Here is a 15,888-nt window from a genome sequence, read left to right on the forward strand (position 1 = left end):
CACTATCCTTCCATTGCATTGTATGTGTTTTTTAATAGACTTTAATGGTTCTCAAATGATGCATTATTTAGTTTGGTTCTTTGAAACTTATACAAATGAAATTATTTTGTAGAAGTTCTTTCACCTTTATCAGAAGGTACTTTCACCTTGATTCAATAATAAGTTTGCATAATACAGCCTTGTTGAATGTTGCTGTAATTTATCCATTCGTATTGCTATATGATATTCTGCTACATGAATATGTCGGACTTCATTCCTCAGATCTGAACACTTGAAATTTTTCCAGTTTTTAACCATTACAAACAATGCTGCTATGAACATTCTTTTGTAAATCTCCTGGTTCATATGTGCAAGATATCCTCTGGGGTATATACTTAAAAGTAAAATTATTGAGTTATTCAACATTACCATGAAATGCTACACTATTTTTTTAACAGTCCTACCAATTTACACTTCTACCATGAACAGATAAGCATTACCATTGGTCTTCATTTGTAGGAACGATATTTGTCTTTTGTTCTGGGGGCTTTGTTTTGTTTTGCTTTGTTTTTTGCTTAGAAGTGCTTTGGCTATTTGGGATCTTTTTTTGGCTCCATATGAACTTTAGGATTTTTTTAATTTTGTGAAAAATAACGTTGGTAATTTGATGGGGATTGCATTAACTCTATAGATTGTATGGGTGATATGGTCATTTTAGCTATTGATTTTTCTAATCCATGAGCATGGGATGTTTTTCCATTTGTTTATGTCATCTATAATTTCTTTCATTAGTATTTTGTAGTTCTCCTTGTAGAGATCTTTCATTTATATACTTATGCATTCCTAGGTATTTTTCATGGCTATTGTAAATTCAGTTGAGTTCTTAATTTGGTTCTCAACAAATTAATCTCAACAAACATTCAAACAGCTTGAATGTTTTTGGTGTATAGAAATACAACTGATTTTTGTGGCTTGTTTATCCCAAGACTTTACCGAAGTCGCTTATCAAGTCTAGGAGTCTTCTGAAGACTTTAGGGTTTTCTAGGCCTACAGTCATGTCATCAGTGAGCAGAGATCATTTGACTTCTTTTCTAATTTGTATACCTTTTATTTCTTTCTCCTTTCTGATAGCTCTGGCTAGCACTTCCAGGACTGTGTTGAATAAGGATGATGAAAGTGAACATCCTTGCTTTTCCCCAGTTTCTAGAAGCAACACTTCCAACTTTTGCCCATCCAGGATGACGTTGGCTGTGGCTTTGTCATAGATGACTCATTTTTTGAGGTATACTCCATCTATACCTATATTGTTGAGGGTTTTTATCATAAACAGATGTTGGATTTTATCAAATGCTTATTCTGCATCTAATGAGATGATCATAGGGTTTTTGTTCTCAGTTCCGTTTATGTGGTGAATCATGTCTATTGATTTGTCTATTTTGAACCATTCAAGCACCCCTGGAATAAAGCCCACTTGATCATGATGAATTATCTTTTTGATGCACTGTTGGCTTCAGTTTGCTAAAATTTTGTAGAGTATTTTTACATCTGTGTTGGTCAGGGATAAGGATTTGTAGTTTTCTTTTGTGATCTTTTAAAATTTTTCCTTGTTAATTTTACTGCACAGTATTATTTTAATGATGAATAAAGTGTTGAGCTGGACATGTGTACCTTGTTCCTCATGTTAGAATGAAACTGTTTAATATGTCATGATTATTTATAATGTTGAGAGTAGTTTTTGTGTATATATTAAGATATTTACATCAGTTCTCTTCTAATCCTAGTTTGTTGAGTTATTATTACAAACAGTTTCAAATGTGAACAAGTGCTCTTCCCGCAGCTATTGAAATAACCATATTTTTTTCTTTTATTCAGTTAATGTGGTTAATTTCATTTTTTGGTTTTCTAATTTTAAACCATATGTCCTTGAAATTACTGCACTTAGTCACGATGTATTTTTCTTTGGAGTATATTCTTGGATTATATTTGCAAACATTTTTGTTTAGAATTATTATGTAGTATATTAGTCTATAATTTCATTTATTTTAATATCCTTGTATGGTTTTATTATCAAGGATGTACCACCACATAAACAAGTTGGAAAGTGTTATGTCTTCCCAATTCTCTAAAAATATTCATGTAACATTGGCATTATTTCTTTATTAAATATTTGGTAGAAATCATTATTGCACCCACCTGGCCCTGGAGTTCTTTCTACAGTGAAAAAAAATTGTATAAATAAAATTTCTACAATGAAAAAAAACTACTCAGTTTTTCTAGTTTTTTTCTGATCATTTCATAAAAATAGGTGTTTTTCATAGGAACTTGACCATTTCTTATGACTGTCAAATTTATTAATATAGTTTCATATTTTATATTTATTTTATCAGATAAATAAAATTATATATGTTTTTATTTTATTATTATAATATTTTAAGTTTTAGGGTACATATGCACAATGTGCAGGTTAGTTACATATGTGTACATGTGCCATGCTGGTGTGCTGCACCCATTAACTTGTCATTTAGCATTAGGTATATCTCCCAATGCTAACCCTCCCCCCTCCCCCCACCCCACAACAGTCCCCAGAGTGTGACGTTCCCCTTCCTGTGTCCATGTGTTCTCATTGTTCAATTCCCACCTATGAGTGAGAACATGCGGTGTTTGGATTTTTGTCCTTGCGATAGTTTACTGAGAATGATGATTTCCAATTTCATTCATGTCCCTACAAAGGACATGAACTCATCCTTTTTTATGGCTGCATAGTATTCCATGCTGTATATGTGCCACATTTTCTTAATCCAGTCTAGCATTGTTGGACATTTGGCTTGGTTCCAAGTCTTTGCTATTGTGAATAGTGCCGCAATAAACATACATGTGCATGTGTCTTTATAGCAGCATGATTTATAGTCCTTTGGGTATATACCCAGTAATGGGATGGCTGGGTCAAATGGTATTTCTAGTTCTAGATCACTGAGGAATCGCCACGCTGACCTCCACAATGGTTGAACTAGTTTACAATCCCACCAACAGTGTAAAAGTGTTCCTATTTCTCCACATCCTCTCCAGCACCTGTTGTTTCCTGACTTTTTAATGATTGCCATTCTAACTGGTGTGAGATGGTATCTCATTGTGGTTTTGATTTGCATTTCTCTGATGGCCAGTGATGGTGAGCATTTTTTCACGTGTTTTTTGGCTGCATAAATGTCTTCTTTTGAGAAGTGTCTGTTCATGTCCTTTGCCCACTTTTTGATGGGGTTGTTTTTTTCTTGTAAATTTGTTTGAATTCATTGTAGATTCTGGATATTAGCCCTTTGTTAGATGAGTAGGTTGTGAAAATTTTCTCCCATTTTGTAGGTTGCCTGTTCACTGTGATGGTAGTTTCTTTTGCTGTGCAGAAGCTCTTAGGTTAATTAGATCCCATTTGTCAATTTTGGCTTTTGTTGCCATTGCTTTTGGTGTTTTAGACATGAAGTCCTTGCCCATGCCTATGTCCTGAATGGTAATGCCTTGGTTTTCTTCTAGGGTTTTTATGCTTTTAGGTCTAATGTTTAAGTCTTTAATCCATCTTGAATTAATTTTTGTATAAGGTGTAAGGAAGGGATCCAGTTTCATCTTTCTACATATGGCTAGCCAGTTTTCCCAGCACCATTTATTAAATAGGGAATCCTTTCCCCATTGCTTGTTTTTCTCAGGTTTGTCAAAGATCAGATAGTTGTAGATATGTGGCATTATTTCTGAGGGCTGTGTTCTGTTCCATTGATCTATATCTCTGTTTTGGTACCAGTACCATGCTGTTTTGATCACTGTAGCCTTGTAGTATAGTTTGAAGTCAGGTAGCGTGATGCCTCCAGCTCTGTTCTTTTGGCTTAGGATTGACTTGGCAATGAGGGCTCTTTTTGGTTCCATATGAACTTTAAAGTAGTTTTTTCCAATTCTGTGAAGAAAGGCATTGGTAGCTTGATGGGGATGGCATTGAATCTATAAATTACCTTGGGCAGTATGGCCATTTTCACGATATTGATTCTTCCTACCCATGAGCATGGAATGTTCTTCCATTTCTTTGTATCCTCTTTTATTTCATTGAGCAGTGGTTTGTAGTTCTCCTTGAAGAGGTCCTTCATGTCCCTTGTAAGTTGGATTCCTAGGTATTTGATTCTCTTTGAAGCAATTGTGAATGGGAGTTCACTCATGATTTGGCTCTCTGTTTGTCTGTTATTGGTGTATAAGAATGCTTGTGATTTTTGTACATTGATTTTGTATCCTGAGACTTTGCTGAAGTTGCTTATCAGCTTAAGGAGATTTTGGGCTGAGACAATGGGGTTTTCTAGATATACAATCATGTCATCTGCAAACAGGAACAATTTGACTTCCTCTCTTCCTAATTGAATACCCTTTATTTCCTTCTCCTGCCTGATTGCCCTGGCCAGAACTTCCAACACTATGTTGAACAGGAGTGGTGAGAGAGGGCATCCCTGTCTTGTGCCAGTTTTCAAAAGGAATGCTTCCAGTTTTTGCCCATTCAGTATGATATTGGCTGTGGGTTTGTCATAGATAGCTCTTATTATTTTGAGATATGTCCCATCAATACCTAATTTATTGAGAGTTTTTAGCATGAAGGTTGTTGAATTTTGTCAAAGGCCTTTTCTGCATCTATTGAGATAATCATGTGGTTTTTGTCTTTGGTTCTGTTTATATGCTGGATTACATTTATTGATTTGCGTATATTGAACCAGCCTTGCATCCCAGGGATGAAGCCCACTTGATCATGGTGGATAAGCTTTTTGATGTGCTGCTGGATTCAGTTTGCCAGTATTTTATTGAGGATTTTTGCATCAATGTTCATCAAGGATATTTGTCTAAAATTCTCTTTTTTGGTTGTGTCTCTGCCCGGCTTTGGTATCAGGATGATGCTGACCTCATAAAATGAGTTAGGGAGGATTCCCTCTTTTTCTATTGATTGGAATAGTTTCAGAAGGAATGGTACCAGTTCCTCCTTGTACCTCTGGTAGAATTCAGTTGTGAATCCATCTGGTGCTGGACTCTTTTTGGTTGGTAAGCTATTGATTATTGCCACAATTTCAGAGCCTGTTATTGGTCTATTCAGAGATTCAACTTCTTCCTGGTTTAGTCTTGGGAGGGTGTATGTGTCGAGGAATTTATCCATTTCTTCTAGATTTTCTAGTTTATTTGTGTAGAGGTGTTTGTAGTATTCTCTGATGGTAGTTTGTATTTCTGTGGGAACGGGGGTGATATCCCCTTTATCATTTTTTATTGCGTCTATTTGATTCTTCTCTCTTTTCTTCTTTGTTAGTCTTGCTAGCGGTCTATCAATTTTGTTGATCCTTTCAAAAAACCAGCTCCTGGATTCATTAATTTTTTGAAGGGATTTTTGTGTCTCTATTTCCTTCAGGTCTGCTCTGATGTTAGTTATTTCTTGCCTTCTGCTAGCTTTTGAATGTGTTTGCTCTTGCTTTTCTAGTTCTTTTAATTGTGATGTTAGGGTGTCCATTTTGGATCTTTCCTGCTGTCTCTTGTGGGCATTTAGTGCCATAAATTTCCCTCTACACACTGCTTTGAATGTGTCCCAGAGATTCTGGTATGTTGAAATTATATATGTTTTGAAATATATATTCATTGTAAATTAGCCATGTTAAGCTAACATATGCATTACCTTACATGCTTATCTTTTTTTATGAGAACACTTAAAAATCTACTCTTAGCAATTTTGAAGAATACAAGTACAACCCCTATGGAGAACAGTTTGAAGTCTCCTCAAAAAACTAAAAATAGAGCTACCATGTGGTCCAGCAATCCCATTGATGCATATATACCCTCCAAAAAAGAAATCAGTATATTGAAGAGATATATGCACTCCCATATTTGTTGCAGCACTGTTTACAATAGCGAAGTTATGGAGTCAACCTAAGTGTCCATCAACAGATGAATGAATAAAGAAAATGTGGTACTTATATACAATGGAGTACTATTCAGCCATAAAAAAGAATGAGACCCTGTCATTTGCAACAACATGGATGAAACTGGAGGTCCTTATGTTAAGTGAAATAAGCCAGGCACAAAAAGACAAATACTATGTGTTATCACTTATTTGTCGAATCTAAAAAGCAAACAATTGAACTCATGGAGATAGAGAGTAGAAGGAAGTATACCAGAGGCTGTGAAGGGTAGTGGGGGTTGGGAGAGGTGGGGGATGATTAATGGGTACAAAAAATAGAAAGATTTAATAAGACCTAGTATTTGATAGCACAACAGGGGGATTGCAGTCTAAAATTCAATTATACATTTAAAAATAACTGAAAGAGTATAATTGGATTGTTTATAACACAAGGAATAAATGCTTGAGGGGATGAATATCCAATTTTCCATTATGTACTTATTGTACATTGCATGCCTATACCAAAATATTTCATGTACCCCATAAATGTATATACCTGCTATGTACCCAAAAAAATTAAATTTAAAAACAATACATTGTTATCCACTGTAGTCACCATATTGCACACTAGATCTGTTGAATTCATTCCTCCTGTACAATGCAATTTTGTACCCTTTGACCAACATCTACCCAATCCTCCTGGTAACCCTCATTCTACTCTGTACTTGTATGTGTTCAGCCTTCTTAGACCTCCACATACAAGTGAGATTATGCAGTATTTGGCTTTCTGTGCCTGGATTATTTTACTCAGTATAATGTCCTCCCAGTTCATTCATGTTGTCAACAAATGATACTTTTTTTATTTTTTAAGGTTGTATACTATTCTACTGTGTATGTGTACCACATTTTCTTCATCCACTCATGTGTCGATGGATACTTAAGTTAATTCCACATCTTGGCTGTTGTGAATAATGCTACAATAAATATGGGAGTACAGATAACTCATTGACACACTGATTTGATATCTTTTTAATATATGCCCAGAAATAGCCTTGCTGGATCATATGGTAGTTCTATTTTTAGAGAATCATTTATACTGTCTTTTACAATGGCCGAAATAATTTACATTCTCAACAATTACAAGGTTTTCCTTTTCTCCACATCCTCTCCAACACTTGGTATCTTCTGCCTTTTCTGTAACAGCCATTCTAACGGATGTGAAATAGCATTTTATTGTAGTTTTAATATGCATTTCTCTGATAATCAGTGATAATTAGCATTTTTATATATCTGTTGGCCATTTGTATGTCTTCTTTTGAGAAATGTCTATTTAGATCCTTTGTTAATTTTTCATTAGGGTTACTTGTTTTCTTATTATTGAATTGTTTGAGTTCCTAAGATATTTTGGACATTAGCCTCTTATCAAATGTATAGTTTGCAGATAATTTCTCCCATTTTGTAGGTTATCACTTCACTCTGTTGACTTTCTTTTGCTGTGCAGAAGCTTTTTAGGTTGATGCTATTCCATTTGTGTTTTGTTGCTTTTCTTGCCTGTGCTTTAGAGTCATATCATAAAATATTATTGCCCAGACCAATGTCTTGGAGTTATTCCCCTGTTTTCTTCTAGGAGTTCTATAGCGCTAGGTCTTACATTTAAGTCTAACTTATTTTGAGTTTATATTTTTATATGGTATGAAATAAGGGCCTAATGTCAATCTTGTGGACATTCAGTTTTCTCAACACCATTTTTTGAAGAGACTGTTCTTTCCCCATGTGTGTTCCTGGCACCTTTGTTGAAAGTCAATTGACTATAATATGTAGATTTATTTATGGGCTCTTTATTCTGTGTAATTGGTCTATGTGTCTGCGTTTTTGCCAGTACCATGGTGTTTCAATTGCTATAGCTATGTAGTATAATTTGAAGTCAGGTAATGTGATATCTCCTGCCTTGCTTTTTTTGATCAAGATTATTTTGGCTTTTCAGAGTTTTTTGTGGTTCCATACAGATTTGAGAGTTGTTTTTCTATTTCTGTGGGAAAATGTCACAGGAATTTTGATAGAGATTGCATTCAATATGTACATCACTTTGGATAGTATGGACATTTCAAATATATTACTTTTTCCAATCCATGAACATGAGATATCTTTCCATTTATTTGTGGCTTCTTCAATTGCTTTCATCAATATTTTGTAGTTTTCAGTGTAAAGATCATTCACCTCTCTGTTTAAATTTACATCTAAGTATTTTATTTTTTGTTGCTGTTATAAATAGGATTGTTTTCTTGATTTCTTTTTTTGTATAGTTTGTTGTTGATGTGTAGAAATGCTACTGAATTTTGTATGTTCACATTGTATCCTGCAACTTTACTAAATTCATTTATGAATTCTAAATTTTTTGGCAGAGTTATTGGTGTTTTCTATATATATAAGATCATGTCAACTGCAAACAGAAACAATTTAACTTCTTCCTTTCCAATTTTCATGCCTTTTATTTCTTTCTTTTGCCTAATTGCTCTGGCTAGGACATCCAGTACTATATTGAATAGAAGTTCTGAGAGTGGGCACCCTTGCATGAAGTTTTCCACAACATCTCTTATCTTTTTATTAGCTATATATTAATACGGATGTTTCTTTTTCATCAGGAGTTTGAAAAATATGTCTTTTCTCTATATTGTTCTTAATCAGTCTTCCTAGAAGTATTTCAATTTCAAAAAGTAGCAACAACTGTGGGAGTTCAGTCAGGCTGGTGGGAAAAATTTTAAAGATAGTTATAAGAAATCGACACAAACCTTCATGGAAGGCTGGGGGTGTTGCATAGCTTCAGTAATAGATCTGAATGAAGGCAGCCTAATCCTTCCTTGAGTAAATAGCTTAAAGTAGGTGCAAAGGAACGTAAGGGAGTTTATCTAAATAACTTGTTTACTCATGTGGTCCTGAAGCCAACCTTTGATCATTCACAGGCAGGATGGCTCTCTCTCGGGGGAGGGTGACCAGGTTAATTACCCTCTATTTGTGTTGACTAAAAGCCCCTGTCATTTAATGTTTTTTCAATAAATGCTGGCAGGGCTAGCTAGTCAGGGCTCGTGGCTGCCAGAACTCTTTCTGTGCACGGCCCAGCCCCCTAGCGGCTCTTTCACTGAATAATTGGTGTCTGAGCACATTATTCATCCCTCGTGCAGCTGGGGTCTGCAGGACAGACCCCCACAAACAACAATTTGCAAAAGCAAACTTCCCTGGTTTTTTTTTTCCCAAGATGATAAATTAGAGGCTTTTAGTGTGCCTCGGCCACTTCGAAATAGCAAGAGAGTGCACAAAGGTCAACTCTGTGAGCTCTAAGTCAAGAAGGAAAACGGGAATCCACCAGAATCATGAGGGACATCCTAGATCCCAAGAAGGAGAATGTGGGCAAACAGTCAACATGACAGCAACCAGCTTAAAAAAGTGAGTGAAGTCCTAGCATGTGAGAGAGGCAGAGAGCCTCCCTCTGTAACTGACATTTTCACTGTGAATCTGAGCAACCCCAGCCAAGTTGTTGCATTTTGTTTCTCCCAAGGCCTGGAGTCAACATGGGGAGAGGCTTGGAGATGCTGTGAAGCAAAGACACTGGGAACAGCTGCAGACATTTTCCCAGACCAGGAAGTAAGAGCAAGATGCCATTTTCAATCTGGATGCATGCAAAGTCAGCTTTTTTTTTTTTCTTTTTGTGACCCAGCAGAATGCCTGCACAGGCATTTTAGTCTCAGGCCAAAGATTGGAACAACTGCTTTGGGGCTTGGTAGGGACCTTCACAGCCATATTGTGGAAAACACCTCAGCAGTATGTGCTGGAATTGTGCTTTCCCCCATCGCAGCCTCGGGGCAACAGAAAAGCTGCTACAGCTGTAATTTCTCCTGGGTGATGAAACTTGCAGCCAGGGCCAGCTTGGAGACCTACAACCAGTCTGCAGGTGTCATTGCTGGGTGCCCCAGCCTGTTCCCCTGAGAATGTGATACAGCAGGGCTTTCTCTCCTTCACCCCCAGGCAGAAATTCAGGCATTGGAGCACCTGTCTACCTGGACCAGCATACTGAGCTACCCCACCACTTATAAACATAGGTTGTGGTGCAGTGGGGCCCTCTCCAGTCTATGGCCAGGCAGATTTCCAGGTATGTGGAGTACCCACTTGACTGGACCAGCAGCCTGAGCTTCCCCAACCTTCCTGTGCTGAGATTATAGTGCAGTGGGGCCCTCTCATCTCCACACATAGGCAGACCTCCAAGCAATTAGAGCATCTGCTCCTATGGAGAACTTAAATTTACAAGAAAAAAAAACCCATCAAAAATCGGCCAAAGGACATGAACAGACACTTCTCAAAAGAAGACATGTATGTGGCCAACAAACATATGAAAAAAAGCTCAAATCACTGATCATTAGAGAAATGCAACTCAAAACCACAATGAGATACTATCTCACGCCAGTCTTAATGGTGATTATTAAAAACTCCAGAAACAACAGTTGCTGGTAAGGCTGTGGAGAAATAGGAATGCTTTTACACTGTTTGTGGGAATGTAAATTAGTTCATTCACTGTGGAAGACAGTGTGAAAATTCCTCAAAGATCTAGAACCAGAAATGCCATTTGACCCAGCAATCCCTTTACTGGGTATATGCCCAAAGGAATATAAATCATTCTATTATAAAGATACATGTACAGGGCTGGGTGCAGTGGCTCACACCTGTAATCCCAGCACTTTGGGAGGCCAAGGCGGGTGGATCACCTGAGGACAGGAGTTTGAGACCAGCCTAGCCAACATGGGGAAACTCCATCTCTACTAAAAATACAAAAACTAGCCAGGTATAGTGGTGCACACCTGTAATACCAGCTACTTTGGAGGCTGAGGCAGGAGAATCGCTGGAACCCAGGAGGCAGAGGTTAAAGTGAGCCAAGATCATACCATTGCACTCCATCCTGGGCAACAAGAGCAAAACTCCATCTCAAAAAATATATATACATACATATATATACACAGATATATACATATATACATATATTATATATGTAAATGTATATATATATGTGTATATATATACACAGATATATACACATATATATACATATATATAACTACATATATATACACACACACATACATATACATGCACACATGTTTATTGCAGCACTATTTACGATAGAAAATACATGGAATCAACTCAAATGCCCATCAATGATATATTGGATAAAGAAAATGTGATATATATTCACCATGGAATACTATGCAGCCGTTAAAATAAATGAGATCATGTTCTTTGCAGGGACATGGATGAAGCTGGAAGCCACCATCCTCAGCAAACTAACACAGGAACAGAAAACCAAACACCACATGTTCTCAGTCGTAAGAGGGAGTTGAACAATGAGAGCAAACACATGGATACATGGAGGGGAACAACACACACCAGGGCCTCTCAGGGGGACAGGGGGTAGGAGACCATCAGGACAAACACGTGGATACATGGAGGGGAACAACACACACCAGGGCCTCTCAGGGGGACAGGGGTAGGAGACCATCAGGACAAATAGCTAATGCATGCAGGGCCTCATACCTAGGTGATGGGTTGATGGGTGCAGCAAACCACCATGGCACACGTTTACCTAGTATCAAACCTACACTTTCTGCACGTGTATCCCAGAACATAAAATAAAATTTAAAAAATATATACACTGATTCATGATCTCCTTCCTCTCCTTCTGAAACACTCCTTGAAATTTTTTAGCGTTTCCCCCTCTGTCTTCCATGTCTCCTAACTACATGTTTCTTATTTTCCATGTCTTTATTCCTGTGTTCATTTTGGATAGCCCCTTCTGACCTATATTACAGTTTACTAGTTCACTCTTCAACTGCTTCTAACATACTAATATTCTGTTAAAACCACTCATTTGGGTTTAAATTTCAATTATGTTATTTTCTATGGACATTCTATTTGTTTTCTTGTAATCTTCTTGGCCATTCTCCAGAGTTTCCTGTTCCATGATGATATTTTTAATTTTTTTTTTCACTTTAAACATACTAAGTATAGTTATTTTATTTTCTGTATCTGATACTTTCAATAACTGCAGTCTTTGCTAGTCTTTTTTCTGTGCTCTTGCTCATAGTTTTTTTTTGTTTGTTTTTCATGATTAGAAAAACAGAGAGAGAAGAAGGAGAGCAAAGGGAGGAGGAGGAGGAGAAAAGAAGAAAGCAGAGAAGAAGGGACAGAGAAAAAAAGGAAGTTGGTTCTAACGTTTCTCTAACAACTGGCTTCAGTGAAACACTCCCACCTTGTGGATTTTTAGGTTATTGAAATTAACCAGTCTTCTGGGTGCAGCACACCAACATGGCACATGTATACCTATGTAACAAACCTGCACTTTGTGCACATGTACCCTAAAACTTAAAGTATAATAAAAAATAAAATAAAAAGCTACACAAATTTAAAAAAAAAGAAATCAACCTAATTCCTAGATTACCACCTCTTGATTCAAATGCTTTAAATCTAGGCTTTTCATCTGAGTCTTTCTTTTTAGTTATTCTGTTTATCTTCAAAACACTCCTGCTTTGAATTATTCAAAATCTACCTCCCTCCCTCTGTTTGACTACCATCAATTTTTTTGCTCATTCCTAATGCATTAATCTATTAGCTGTGAATATCCAAAAACCCTCATTTCACTGAATCTTTGACAGACCCCTTTGCATCCTCTTGTTCTTCTAATTATTTCCTCAGAAACTTTATGTTCTCTTTTCTTTACAAGCATGTCATAGTTTATATATAATGTGTGTATTGTTTTTATATATACCTATATATAGCCTCTTTTTAAAAGCACTGTACACCATGCTTTGAAATATATTCTAAAATCAGGTAGCATGAAAATGGAAACATAACATACTAAAACCTATGGGATGCAACAAAAGCAGTTATAAGAGGGACATTTATAGCCCTACATCAAATAAATAAATGCCTACATCAAAAAAGAAAAAAAAGATCTCAAATAAGCAACCTAATATGCCTAAAGGAGCGAGAAAATTAGAGAACAATACAAGCCCAAAGACAGCAGAAGGGAACAAATAACAAAGATCAGAGCAGAAATAATATAATAGAAACTGAAAATTTCAATAAAAATAAGAATTGTTTTTTGAAAAGATAGACAAAATTAACAAATTCTTACGTAGACTAAGAAAAAAGAAAACAAACTCAGAAGTGAAAGAAGAGACATTACAACTGATACCACAGAAGTTAAAAAATCATAACATACTACTATAAACAATTATTCACCAGCAAATTAGATAACCTAGAAGAAATTGATAAACTCGTACCAAAACTGAATCATGAAGAATTCAAAATTTAGAACAAATCGTGAATAAGGAAATTAAATCACCAATGAAAGGTCTCTCATAAAAGAGAGACCCAGGGTTGAATGGCTTGCTGGCTGAATTCTCACAAACACTTAGATAAACTAACACCAAACTAACACCAATCCTTCTCAAACTCTTCCAAAAGAATGAAGAAGAGGAATACTTCCAAATCCATTTTTCAAAACCAGCATTACCCTGATACCAAACCCAGAGAAGGACACTATAATAAAAATAAATTTCAGACCAATACTCCTGATGAACTTAGATGGAAAAACCCTCAGCCAAATATTAGCAAATATTATTTTTAAAAAAACACAGCAAAAAAATTCACCATGCTTAAGTGGGATTCATCCCTGGGAAGCTTATTAGTCTTATTTGATTCGTGTAATCAGAAAATTTCTGTGTCTAGTGAAGAGAAATGAGAGCAATGGAGACTCATAGCACCTCAACAAATTTCCAGGCTTGAGCCAGTTAATAAATACGAGTCCTTCAAATACAAAAAAGACTGTGAAAGAAAATAGAACAGATCAATGAAACTAAGAATTCGTTCTTTGAAAAGATAAACAAAACTGACAAACCATTAGCTAGACTAGAAAAATGAGAGAATACTCAAAGCAATAAAATCAGAAATGAAGGAGGAAATATCACAACTAATACCACAGAAATACAGAGGATCGTGAGGCCACTATAAACAATTACAAGCCAACAAATTGGATAACCTAGAAAAAGCAGATAAATTTCTAGAAAAATGCAACTTACCTAGAGAAAGTCAAGAAGAAAGATAAAATCTGAACAGAACAATACTGAGTATGGAGAGTATATCAATAATAAAACATCTCCTATCAAAGAACATCCCAGGACCAGAAAACTTCATTGCTGAATTCTAACATTTTAAAAAATAATAATACAATCCTTCTGAAATTCTTCCAAAAACTTGAAGGAGAAAGAGTATTTCCAAACTCATTTTAAAAGATCGGCATTATTGTTTTTTTTTTAAAGTGATGTTCCCCTTCCTGTGTCCAAGTGTTCTCATTGTTCAATTCCCACCCATGAGTGAGAACATGCGGTGTTTGGTTTTTTGTCCTTGTGATAGTTTGCTGAGAATGATGGTTTCCAGCTTCATCCATGTCCCTACAAAGGACATGAACTCATCATTTTTATGGCTGCATAGTATTCCATGGTGTATATGTGCCACATTTTCTTAATCCAGTCTATCATTGTTGGACATTTGGGTTGGTTCCAAGTCTTTGCTATTGTGAGTAGTGCCACAGTAAACATACGTGTGCATGTGTCTTTATAGCAGCATGATTTATAGTCCTTTGGGTATATACCCAGTAATGGGATGGCTGGGTCAAATGGTATTTCTAGTTCTAGATCCCTGAGGAATCGCCACACTGTCTTCCACAATGGTTGAACTAGTTTACAGTCCCACCAACAGTGTAAAAGTGTTCCTATTTCTCCACATCCTCTCCAGCACCTGTTGTTTCCTGACTTTTTAATGATTGCCATTCTAACTGGTGTGAGATGGTATCTCATTGTGGTTTTGATTTGCATTTCTCTGATGGCCAGTGATGATGAGCATTTTTTCATGTGTCTGTTGGCTGCATAAATGTCTTCTTTTGAGAAGTGTCTGTTCATATCCTTTGGCCACTTTTTGATGGGGTTGTTTGTTTTTTTCTTGTAAACTTGTTTGGGTTCATTGTAGATTCCGGATATTAGCACTGGGGCCTGTTGTGGGGTGGGGGGAGGGGGGAGGGATAGCATTAGGAGATATACCTAATGTTAAATGATAAGTTAATGGGTGCAGCACACCAGCATGGCACATGTATACATATGTAACTAACCTGCACGTTGTGCACATGTACCCTAAAACTTAAAGTATAATTAAAAAAAACAAAAACAAAAAAATAAAAATAAAAATAAAAAGGCAAACAAGGACACTATAAGAAAAGTATGGGCCAACCAATATCCCTGATGAACACAGATACAAAAGTCCTCAAAAAAAAGTGCTAGCAAACAGAATTTAACAACACATTAGGAGAACATTTACCATGATAAAGTGGATTTATCCTCCAGATGGTTCAGCAAACACAAATCAACCACATTAACAGAATGAAGGATAAAAAAATAGCTATCTCTATATATGCAGAAAAAGCATTTGACTAAATTCAAAATCCTCTCATGACAAAACCTCTCAACAAATTCGGCGTAGAAGGCATGTACCTTAACACAAAACAGGACATATACAACAAGCTCACAGCTCACATCATACCCAACAACGAAAAAGTGAAATCTTTTCTGCTAAGATCAAGAATAAGACAAGGATATTTATTCTCACTACTTCTTTTCAACCTATTTCTGGAAGTCCTAGCCAGAGCAATTAAATCAAATAAAGAAATAAAAGATATTCAAATTGAAAAGGAAGAAGTAAAATTGTCTCTGTTTGATGACATATTATATATAGGAAACCCTAAAAACTCCACCAAAAAGCTATTAGACATGATCAATGAATTCAATAAAATTGCAGAATTCAAAATCAATGTACAAAACTCAGTAGTTTCTTTACACTGACAACAAACTATATGACAAAAAGAAAGAAATCAATCTCATTCATGGTAGCATCAAAAAAACCGTATTTTTTTTGTTTAGGAG

General features: G+C 36.1%; 1 long non-coding RNA gene across 1 annotated transcript; it reads left to right on the forward strand.

Moving 5' to 3' along the window:
* The first annotated feature begins 9,159 nt into the window (after positions 1-9,159).
* On the forward strand, positions 9,160-12,241 carry LOC129532846 (uncharacterized). The gene is made up of 3 exons (XR_008678768.2): positions 9,160-9,313; positions 9,426-9,511; positions 12,028-12,241. It is a non-coding gene; the product is annotated as an uncharacterized lncRNA (long non-coding RNA).
* The last annotated feature ends 3,647 nt before the right edge of the window (positions 12,242-15,888 follow it).

Source organism: Gorilla gorilla, chromosome 3 (genome assembly GCF_029281585.2).
Source record: "Gorilla gorilla gorilla isolate KB3781 chromosome 3, NHGRI_mGorGor1-v2.1_pri, whole genome shotgun sequence".
Classification (NCBI taxonomy): Eukaryota; Metazoa; Chordata; class Mammalia; order Primates; family Hominidae; genus Gorilla; species Gorilla gorilla.